Genomic DNA, 11,859 nt, shown 5'->3' with positions numbered 1-11,859 from the left:
TTTCAGACAAGAATCAATGATGGTCCGTTGATCATCCCTCCTATTCCATAGCTGTACCAGCTGTAGGCAATCAGTTTCCATCATCACATTTTGAAATCCCAGCTGTGCAGCAAAGATCAGGCTGTCTTTACAAGCTATCGCCTCCATGGAACACGCATCATAGCCTTCCTCATACCACTTCGCTTGCGCAGCCTGAAAGACACCATGGTGGTCTCTGATAATGCATGAGGTAGCCCCTTGTTTGCTCTCAACACAGAAGGCGGCGTCCACATTGATCTTCAGAGAGCCCCGCATCGGCTTTGTCCATCTCTGGATTGCCCGTTCATTGTCCCTTTTGCTGATTCCGCCACTGACTAAATAGACTCTTTATTTATTTCAAAATTAATCCTTTGATGAATGCAACAATGCATGAGAAGATATAATTAGGAAAAAAAATGATGCCAGATACGTTAGACTAAGTCAGTATGTCAGTATGCTTAAATAAATTTGATGCCGAAAGCCACGTTGTTGAAGCCCATGCCAAGATGCCGCAGCAGGAGAGAGTGGCTGTGCCCGCACCAGCTGTAATAAATATAAAAATTACTGACAACTTTACAGTATGCTTAAAAAACTTGATGCCAAAAGCATGTTGATATATATTATGGGCTTGCCCATACAATGTTTAATAAATCTAATAAACTCTATAGCATGTAATAAATGGTGTGCTAGTTATGGTTTAATACCATACGGATGTTTGACCGCTGGGTGGCTTAATTTATATGGGTGGATATTATTAACCTATATTGAGAAGTTGAGAAAAGGACATTGGTGTGCCACGCGCGCGCGCCGCCGCCGCTGGCGGCCAGGCCGAGGCTTTGGGCGTGGGCGGTAGGCGAGCGGATGTGACCGTGTTTTGTCAATCAAGTCGCAGTCGCATAATTACGGGAGTTTCTTCTGTTTTGGTTAAGTGGCGATTTAATGACGGGAGTTTCGTCCATTTCCACTGTGGCAATGATAGCAAGAATTATCCCGTCTCTCGTCGCTTGATCTTCCTGTATGCCCGTTCACTTACCCAGTGGATGGCATATAGTGTCTTGCCGGTCATCTGTCATCCCTCTTGGCTGGTAACAACCACTCATCCACTGCCTCAAAGTTTCTCCGTCCCAGTACTTGCGCGCACGAGTCCTAGGAGAGTAGGCCTCCAGAACGCCGGCCGTCTTTGAGTTCTCCTCGGGTGAAGGACGGCAATCATGTTTTTAGAGAGTGTCGCTAGCGGCACGACTACTCACTACTAGAGAACTCCGTCTCCGGTGATCGGCACTACTACTCGTCTTCACCGCATCGAGTGGGATGACTACAAGCACTATGTCTTCGAGTGTATCCGGCTCTGCCGTAGGGTATGCTACTGTTAATTCAACCTTTCGCGTAAGGTTTTTTGTTACAGTATTGTTCCTTAGTATCATCTACATACTTGTCACAATTAGATCACACAAGCACATACATGATATCACAAATCTTTTGTTTATTGCTATTTTTTGGATTAAATTAATACTAAAATTATCTAAATTTCTAACAATCCAAAAATGTGATAGGCAATTCTCAGTAGTTGGCTTTGCGAGTATGCTGAAACCGAATATTTTTGAGGGCACGCATTACAAGAGGTGGCGGTAGAGGTGCATTCTATGGTTGACTGCTATGCACTGCTATTTTGTTGCCGGACCTAAGGTTGTTGGGCCGCATACTCCTGAGGAGGAGCGTGCGTTCAAACATGCTGATACTATGTTCAAGGCTGTGTATGCTAGGAGATTCCATAGTGGATGTATATGTGTCGCTACAAACTGGTAAAGAGATGTGGGATGCACTTGAGGCCAAATATGGAGTTTCTGATGCTGGTAGTGAGTTGTATGTCATGGAGCAGTTTCATGACTACAGGATGATTGATGACCGTTCTGTAGTAGAACAAGCTCATGAGATACAAACACTGGCACAAGAGCTCAAAATTTTTGGTTGTGTATTGCCAGATAAGTTTGTAGCAAGCTGTATCATTGCAAAGCTGCCACATGCTTGGACATATTTTGCTAGTTGTTTGAAACATAAGAGACAGGAGTTTGGCATTGCCGACCACACTGGCTCTTTGATGTTAAAGAGATGGTGAGAGCAAAGGACGTTCGTGGCAAGAAAACTATTGAGGGAAGTTCTAGTGCCCATATGGTGCAGAATAATTCTCAAAACTTCCACAAGAAGAAATTCCAGTAAGAACTCAAACAAAAGAATACTACACCTTTTAAGAAAAAGAACAAGAACAAGGAAAAGGGAAATTATTTCACTTGTGGCAAGCCCGGGCATTGTGCTAAGGATTGCCCTGATGGCGAGTGAAAGCCCAAAAAGAAATCTACAAACATGATTAAGGCTGATGGAGGAACATCGGGGTATGGTAATCTATTACCTACAGTTCTTATAGATTTTTATTCACCTGATTGGTGGGTTGATACAGGAGCTAATATTCATGTATGTGCTGATATTTCTTTATTTTTTTTTCTTATCAGGTCGGGCGGACTTCCTCCTTGTTGATGGGGAACGGGGCGCGCGCGGCTATACATGGTGTTGGTACGGTCGATCTGAAGCTTACTTCAGGAAAGACCGTGCAGCTAAAAAACGTGTAGCATGTCCCCTCAATAAGGAAAATTTTGATTAGTGGTTCTTTGTTATGTCCTGACGGCTATAAACTTGTGTTTGAGTCGAATAAGTGTGTACTTTTCTAAGTATGGAACATTTGAGGAAAATGCTATGAGAGCGGAGGCTTGTTCCGCTCTTCTTTAACTGATGCATGTGTTAATTCTGTGAACCATGTAAGCCAGGATAATGAGACAAATGTTTGGTATTCGTGCTTATGTCATATTAATTTTGGTTGTATGACTCGCTTAGCTAGTTTAAATTTAATCCCGAAATTTGATTTGGTCAAAGGTTCTAAATGTCATGTATGTGTTGAATTGAAACAACGTTGCAAGCCTCGTAAGGCCGCTGCGGCAAGAGACTTGGCACCATTAGAACTATTTCATTCCGATTTGTGCGAAATGAATGGTGAGTTGACCAAAGGTGGCAAAAGGTATTTCATGACTTTTATAGATGATTGTAATAGATTTTGCCATGTGTATTTACTAAAATCAAAAGATAAAGCATTGCATTATTTTAAGATCTATAAAGTTGAAGTAGAAAACCAACTAGAGAAGAACATCAAACGATTACAGACTGATCGCGGGGGAGAATATTTCTCAAATAACTTTTCTGAGTTTTGCGCGGAGCATAGGATCATTCATGAGAGGACACCACCATACTCACTATAATCCAATGGGATTGCAGAGAGAAAAAACCGCACTCTAACTGGTTAACACCATGTTAGAGATAGCGGGACTATCTAAGGAATGGTGGGGTGAGGCGATATTGATAGCATGCCATGTCCTGAATAGAGTGCCCAGTAAAAATAAAGAAATTACGTCATTTGAGGAATGGTAGAAGAAGAGATTAAATATCTCTTACCTGTGAACATGGAGTTGTTTGGCAAAGGTGAATGTGCCAATTAACAAGAAGCGAAAGCTTGGATCAAAAATCGTTGATTGTGTCTTTTTTGGATATGCTATTCACAGCGTTGGTTATAGATTTTTAATAATAAATTCTGGAGTGCCTGATGTGAATGTTGGTACTATCATGTAATCTAGAGATGCTATATTTTTTGAGAATGAGTTTCCTATGAAAAATATACCAAGCACTTCTAGTCATGAGTCTATTCCATTTCATGAGATGAATGAACTAGTAATACACGCTGATGTTGAAACTCATGTGGAAAATTATGAGGAGGTTAATAATATAGTCACTCAAAAGAGTAAGAGACGGAGGACTACAAAGTCTTTTGGTGAAGACTATATTATATACCTCGTGGATGACACTCCTAAGACCATAGAAGAGGCATATTCATCTCTTGATGCTGACTTATGGAAGAAAGCTGTTTAGAGTGAGATGGATTCTATTACGTCTAATGGAACTTGGGAGGTAGTTGATCGTCCTTACGGGTGCAAACCTGTGGGATATAAATGGGTGTTCAAGAAAAAGCTTAGGCCTAATGGTACTATAGAGAAGTACAAGATCAGGCTTGTAGCAAAGGGCTATACACAGAAAGAAGGTGAATATTATTTTGATACTTATTCACCAATTGCCCGTCTAACGACTATACGAGTGCTACTTTCCTTGGCTGCCTCACATGGTCTTCTCGTTCATCAGAAGGACGTTAAGACAGCTTTCTTGAATGGAGAGCATGAGGAAGAGATCTATATGGATCAGCCAGATGGATTTGTAGCAAGCGGTCAAGAGGGAAAGGTGTGTAAGTTATTGAAATCTGTGTATGGCCTAAAACAAGCACCTAAGCCGTGGCATGAGAAGCTCGACAGAACTTTGACATCAGTCGGCTTTATTGTGAATGAAGCTGATAAATGTGTTTATTATCGGTATGCTGGAGGATATGGTGTGATCTTGTGCTTATATGTGGATGATATAATAATTTTTGGAAATAATATTAATGTGATCAAGGAAGTGAAAGATTTCTTGTCTAGTAACTTTAAAATAAAAGACCTGGGTGAGGCTGATGTTATTCTTAACATAAAGCTATTGAGGAAAGGAAATGGTGGGGTAACACGTGCAATCCCACTATGTGGAAAAGGTGCTGAGTCGCTTTGGATACAGTGACTGCACGTCTTCTCCAACTCCTTATGACCCAAGTGTGCTATTAAGAAAAAATCGAAGAATAGCACAGGATCAATTGAGATATTCTCAAATTATTAGCTCGCTTATGTATTTAGCTAGTGCAACGAGGCCTGACATCTCATTTGTTGTGAGCAAACTCAGCCAGTTTGTTTTAAATCCGGGAGATTATCATTGGCGTGCTCTTGAGAGGGTATTGCGCTATCTAAAAGGGACCATGAGCTATGACATTCAGTATACCGGGTATCCAAGGGTACTAGAGGGTTATTGTGATGCAAATTGGATATCTGATGCTGATGAGATTTACGCCACAAGTGGATATGTGTTCTCATTTGGAGGTGGCATTGTTTCATGGAAGTCTTGCAAGAAAACCATCTTAACCAGGTCAACAATAGAAGTAGAACTCACATCATTAGATACTGCCTCAGTTGAGTCTGAGTGGCTTCATGAGCTCCTTATGGATTTACCGATGGTTGAAAAACCAATACTGACTATTTCCATGAACTGTGATAATCAAACGCTGATAATCAAAGTGAAAAGTTCTAGGGATAACATGAAGTCTACGAGGCATGTGAAGAGGCGGTTAAAATCTATCAGAAAACTGAGAAACTCTAGAGTAATAGCGTTGGACTATGTCCATACATCTAAGAATCTAGCAGATCAGTTTACCAAGGGTCTATCACGTAATGTGATAGAAGGTGCATCGAGGGAGTTGGGCTAGAGACCCACTTGAAGTCATTCCATAGTGGTAACCTGTCCTATGTGACCGGAGATCTAGTGAAGTAGGACGGCGAAACAAGCTAGTGGTTGACTGATGGAGGAACCCCCTATATTAAGGTCCAAATCGTTTGAGATGCACTGTTTCTCCTATGTTGTAAGGCAGGTTGATTTATACCTTAATGTGTTCTGAGTGGCTTATTTAAGCAGAGATGTTGTCCTACAAAACATCCTGAAGGAATACACCTATATGAGTTCGACTGTTAGTCATAGTCTATGAGATGTGGGTAATCTCTAGATACTCATGAAAGACATCGAAATGTGACTTATATGCTTCAAAACTGAGGAGATGCTTGTAGCAGCCTAGTACCATGAAAGAACTTTGGTGAAACTCAATTCGCACAAAATTATCAATTCAAGGCATAGTCCATTGTTCAGTTGTGAATGTGTGGAGCCTCTGTTCTAGACAAATGTTCAACTTAATAATCTCCGTGGAAACTCTGGTATATCAAAGATTTGTGGTTTTGAGATTATTTACTATATGCCTTAGAGAATGTTGGGGATTGTTGGATATATATTATGGGGTTGGTCCATATAATGTTTAATAAATCTAATAAACTCTATGGCCTGTAGTAAATGGTGTGATGGTTATGGTTTAATACCATACAGGTTTTTGACCGCTGGGGGACTCAATTTATATGGGTGGATATTGTCTACCTATATTGAGAAGTTGAGAAAGGACACTGGTGTGCCGTGCGCGAACGCCGTCGCCGCCGACGGCCGGGTTGGGCCAAGGCCGTGGGCGTGGCATGGCGAGGCGAGGCGAGGGAGGCGAGCGAGCGGACAGACGGATGGGATCGTGTTTTGTCAATCAAGTTGCATAATTAGGGGAGTTTCTTCCGTTTTGGTTAAGTGGCGATTTGATGACGGGAGTTTTGTCCGTTTCCACTGTGGCAATGATGGCGAGAATTATCTCGTCTCTCATCGCTTGATCTTCCTGTGTGCCTGTTTGCTTACCCGGTGGATGGCATATAGTGTCTTCCCGGTCATCTGTCATTCGTCTTGGCTGGTAACAACCACTCATCCGTTGCCTCAAAGTTTCTCCGTCCCAGTACTTGCGTGCACGAGTCCTTGAGTTCGCCTGCTCGGGTGAAGGGCGGCAATCACGTTTTTGGAGAGTGTCGCTGGCGGCATGACTACTTGCTACTGGAGAACTCCGTCTCCGGTGATCGGCACTGCTACTCGTCTTCACTGCATCAAGTGGGATGACTACTTCGAAAATCACTGTCTTCGAATGCATCCAGCTCTACCGCAGGGTATGCAACTGCTAATTCAACCTTTCCCGTAAGGTTTTTGGTTACCGTATTGTTCCTTAGTATCATCTACATACTTGTCACAATTAGATCACACAAGCACATACATGATATCACGAACTTTTGTTTATTGCTATTTTCTGGATGAAATTGCCTACAGAGTCGTTATATAATTTATCATAGAATCCATACGCTAGCGCGTAAGCCACACAACAAATTCTTTTTACAAGTTAAAAAAAAAATTGTGCGGCTGTTGTTTGTCCTTTATAGTTCACATTGGTAGGACTTCACCAAGAGACTTATCTTTGAGTTTATTCCACAAAATGCCTTCCTGTAAAACAATAAGCTTATTTGTACCATTTCTCCTATATTCCTGAATTTTAAAATGATTTCATGCAACACTCTTTGCACCACCAACTAGTACAAATAAATTGTTACTTTTTTTATTTGTAATTTGTCTTTGTGTCAGAATATATTAAATTTTTGTCCTTGTCTACCAATAAAAATAATTGTAAATTGTTAATTATCTTTGTGCCAACAAAAAACAGATTTTGTCAGGTTTGTGGTTTTGTGTAACGGATTTTTTTATTCACAGTACCGAAAATTGCAGATTACGCCTATAGGAATTGGAATGAACAAAATCTGTAATTTTAGTATAAAACATATATAATAGTCGTCGCTTGAAAGGAAACTAGCAAGTCCCTATTTGTACCATTCAGAGTCCATGATCAGTTAATTAGGCATTTAAGAATCACCAACAGTTTAATTATGTATAGGAAAATTATTATGTAGATCAATCCATGCACAAAATAAACTAGGAGGGACATCAGTACAATATTGCTCTTAAGATGGGAAAAATCTATTGGTACTCTTAGTGAAGATAAGATTAAGTCAAAAAACACTGAAGTAATAGTAGTTTTGTAAGAAGAAAACTAACAAGGTGGCATGTGCAAATAGTTCGGATAGCTAGTTAGCTGCTTTCATTACAACATTCAGATATTTTTACATGAAAATATTTTTGTTAATAGCATTGTTTCTTTGTTCGATTACATCGGTCATTTCTCTATACAACTCCATTGCACCGATCGACACAAACTCTATATAGCTATCGTTAATCAATCCTTTGGCTTAAAGCTAGTATCATCTTTCTTTCTTTTTCCTACTCCTGTCAACTAGCTATAATTTTTTTAGATGCTAAATCAATGTAGCATTTAGTTTCCTTTTTGTGTGCTCCATAACTCCATAAAACAATTGAAAGCCTTCCAAAAATTGTTTAGTTCCTTGGCTCTCTTCTTAATTTAAATTTTGAATGATATCATGTGCATTCTAAGAAACATCATTTCCCCATTGGTGATACCCTGTCTCTAAGAAACCAACACCAGATTCCCAAGTTGAACTTGAGCGACTTTGCTGCTTATTGCAATTTCAAGAACTGGCTGCCAGGCTAAGTTCTATTATGGTCTTTTTACCAAACTCCGACGATAGAATAAACTAGTAAATAGTTAGTTGTTATTTAGTAAATTCCTTATATGCACAGCTTGCCTTGGTTGAGTTATTCCGTGTACTCCTGGAAATGAGAACCTAACACGTTTAAAGCTGAAGCATCTGAGATAACGGAATCTCCCTGTCCATCACAAAAGGAACATTGGCAGCACCAAAACTTAATGAAAAATTGTTTATCCGCTTTGTCGGTTGAGGTTGAGCATCAGTACGACGTGAAAATTGGCTCACTTGCTTCAAATTACTGAATGAGTCAAGTAATCCACCTTTATAAAGACGAGCTAGCACGAACATCAGCACTCACTTCCAGACCGCAGTCTCACAAAGCCGCAGACTGCCCACAGAGGCCGTGCGGAAGCTGCAGAAAATGGCCAACAACAACATGCAGGCCAGCATCCCCAGGATCGACCTCACCGGCATCGACCCAGCCGCAGGTCCGTCCGACACACGGTGGACCACCGTGCGCGCGGCAGTCATGGACGCGCTCCTCGAGCACGGCTGCTTCGAGGCCGTCATGGGCGGCTTCATCGCTCCATAGCTCAGCGCGGCCGTTCTCGGCCCCGGCGGCTCAGTGGAGTCCCTCCTCGCTCTGCCTGTCAGCGCCAAGGCGCGCAACACCAGCAAGATGCCGTACCGCGGCTACGTCGGCTCGATCCCCGGCTTGGCGTACGAGAGCTTGGCCATCGAGGACCCGCTCTCCCCCGACGCAGTCCGCGCCTTCGCCGACCTCATGTGGCCGACACCGGCAACAAATCCTTCTGGTGAACACGAGACTCGATCAAGTCCAAAAACCTTCTCGTACGAAGTCGTTCGAAAAGCATCGATTCGAGGAAGTAATGAACTGGCGAAAAATTATTTTGTTGCAGCGAGTCGATGCACGCGTACGCGCAGAAAGTGGCGGTGCTGGAGGCCGTGGTGCAGCGCATGGTGCTGGAGAGCGCATGGTTCGCACAGTAGCCTGTCTTTGAGTTCATCGAAGAAAGAAATAAGCACACGTTTTTCTTTTTTCTTCAATGTCAATGACGCAATCGGAAGTTCGAACTGGTCATTCTCTAGCTCTACGGGATGCAGCTCCTTCCTGATTCTCAAGTGTTGCATGTCCAGACGCGTGGCTAATGAATCCTTCGATGTCCCCCAGGTGTCCATCAATTAGTTAAAAGTGTTAGCGCATACGTTTTTAGTGATGTGCATGGGATCAAGACAGTGGCGTACACTTAGAAATGACCAGTAAGATAGTTTTCAGAAAACCGATTTTTTCTTCCAAATGCTCCTATCAGGCGCTGCTACTGCATTGTCCCCCTTCCCAAGGACAACCTCCAGTTTGTTGAGTTCTCGAAGTATCGCAAGTCTGTCTCGATATTTTGGAGCTAAGCGTTTCTTAATAGTACCGTTAAAATCTTTTCTGTTCCTGCGGTAAGGGTGATCCTTAGGTAGGAACCTACGGTGTCCCATATAAACTATCTTTGAGTTATTTGACAGATTTACCGCATCGGTGTCGTCGAAGCACACGACACATCCAATATAGTCTTTTGTCTTCTCTCTGGACAACGAACCTCGACCTGACAGATCGGTGATTGTAGTGATAAGTACTCCCTTGATCGTGACATGTTTCTTTTTGTACTCATCCCAAACATCTGACACACAATTTTCAAACATCTCCACTAGTTCATCGATCACTGGTTCCAGAAACACATCGATGTTATTCTCAGGTTGTCTTGGTCCTTGTATCAGTAGTGGCATCTGGATGTACGACCGCTTCATACAGACCCAAGGTGGAAAGTTGTATATACAGAGCGTCACTGGTCAGGTGCTATGATTGCTTCTAACCTGGTCGAAAGGATTCATTCCATCTGTGCTCAAATCAAACCAAAGGTGACTTACCTCTCTACTGATGTTCTTATAGAACATAGTATTGACGGTCCTCCAGTTATGCTCATCGGCGAGGTGCCTCATCATTGTATCTTTCTTACGCTCTTTGCCATGCCAGCGCAACAACTTAGCTGACTTTGCACGTGCAAATAACCTATGTACCCGAGGAGCTATAAAAAAATACCAAACGACCTTTAAAGCTGAAGCATCTGAGATAACGGAATCTCCCTGTCCATCAGAAAAGGAACCTTGGCAGCACCAAAACTTAATGCAAAATTGTTTATCCGCTTTGTCGGTTGAGATTCAGCATCAGTACGACGTGAAAATTGGCTCACTTGCTTCAAATTATTGAATGAGTCAAGTAATCCACCTTTATAAAGACGCGCTAGCACGAACATCAGCATTCACTTCCAGACCGCACAGTCTCACAAAGCGGCAAACTGCCCACAGAGGCCGCGCGGAAGCTGCAGAAAATGGCCAACAACAACATGCAGGGCAGCATCCCCAGGATCGACCTCACCGGCATCGACCCAGCCGCAGGTCCATCCGACACACGGTGGACCACCGTGCGCGCGGCCGTCATGGACGCGCTCCTCGAGCACGGCTGCTTCGAGGCCGTCATGGACGGCCTCATCGCTCCGGAGCTCAGCGCGGCCGCTCTCGGCCCCAGCGGCGCAGTGGAGTCCCTCCTCGCTCTGCCTGTCAGCGCCAAGGCGCGCAACACCAGCAAGAAGCCGTACCGCGGCTACGTCGGCTCGATCCCCGGCTTGGCGTACGAGAGCTTGGGCATCGAGGACCCGCTCTCCCCCGACGCAGTCCGCGCCTTCGCCGACCTCACGTGGCCCGACACCGGCAACAAATCCTTCTGTTGAACACGAGACTCGATCAAGTCCAAAAACCTTCTCGTACGAAGTCGTTCGAAAAGCATCGATTCGAGGAAGTAATTAACTGGCGAAAAATTCTTTTGTTGCAGCGAGTCGATGCACGCGTACGCGCAGAAAGTGGCGGTGCTGGAGGCCGTGGTGCAGCGCATGGTGCTGGAGAGCGCATGGTGCGCACAGTAGCCTGTCTTTGAGTTCATCGAAGAAAGAAATAAGCACACGTTTTTCTTTTTTCTTCAATGTCAATGACGCAATCGGAAGTTCGAACTGGTCATTCTCTAGCTCTACGGGATGCAGCTCCTTCCTGATTCTCAAGTGTTGCATGTCCAGACGCGTGGCTAATGAATCCTTCGATGTCCCCCGGTGTCCATCAATTAGTTAAAAGTGTTAGCGCATACGTTTTTAGTGATGTGCATGGGATCAAGACAGTGGCGTACACTCAGAAATGACCAGTAAGATAGTTTTCAGAAAACCGATTTTTTCTTCCAAATGCTCCTATCAGGCGCTGCTACTGCATTGTCCCCCTTCCCAAGGACAACCTCCAGTTTGTTGAGTTCTCGAAGTATCGCAAGTCTGTCTCGATATTTTGGAGCTAAGCGTTTCTTAATAGTACCGTTAAAATCTTTTCTGTTTCTGCGGTAAGGGTGATCCTTAGGTAGGAACCTACGGTGTCCCATATAAACTATCTTTGAGTTATTTGACAGATTTACCGCATCGGTGTCGTCGAAGCACACGACACATCCAATATAGTCTTTTGTCTTCTCTCTGGACAACGAACCTCGACCTGACAGATCGGTGATTGTAGTGATAAGTACTCCCTTGATCGTGACATGTTTCTTTTTGTACTC

The sequence above is a fragment of the Miscanthus floridulus genome, chromosome 18 (assembly GCF_019320115.1).
Source record: "Miscanthus floridulus cultivar M001 chromosome 18, ASM1932011v1, whole genome shotgun sequence".
In the NCBI taxonomy this organism is placed as follows: domain Eukaryota; kingdom Viridiplantae; phylum Streptophyta; class Magnoliopsida; order Poales; family Poaceae; genus Miscanthus; species Miscanthus floridulus.
Note: the sequence above shows the minus strand (reverse complement) of the source record.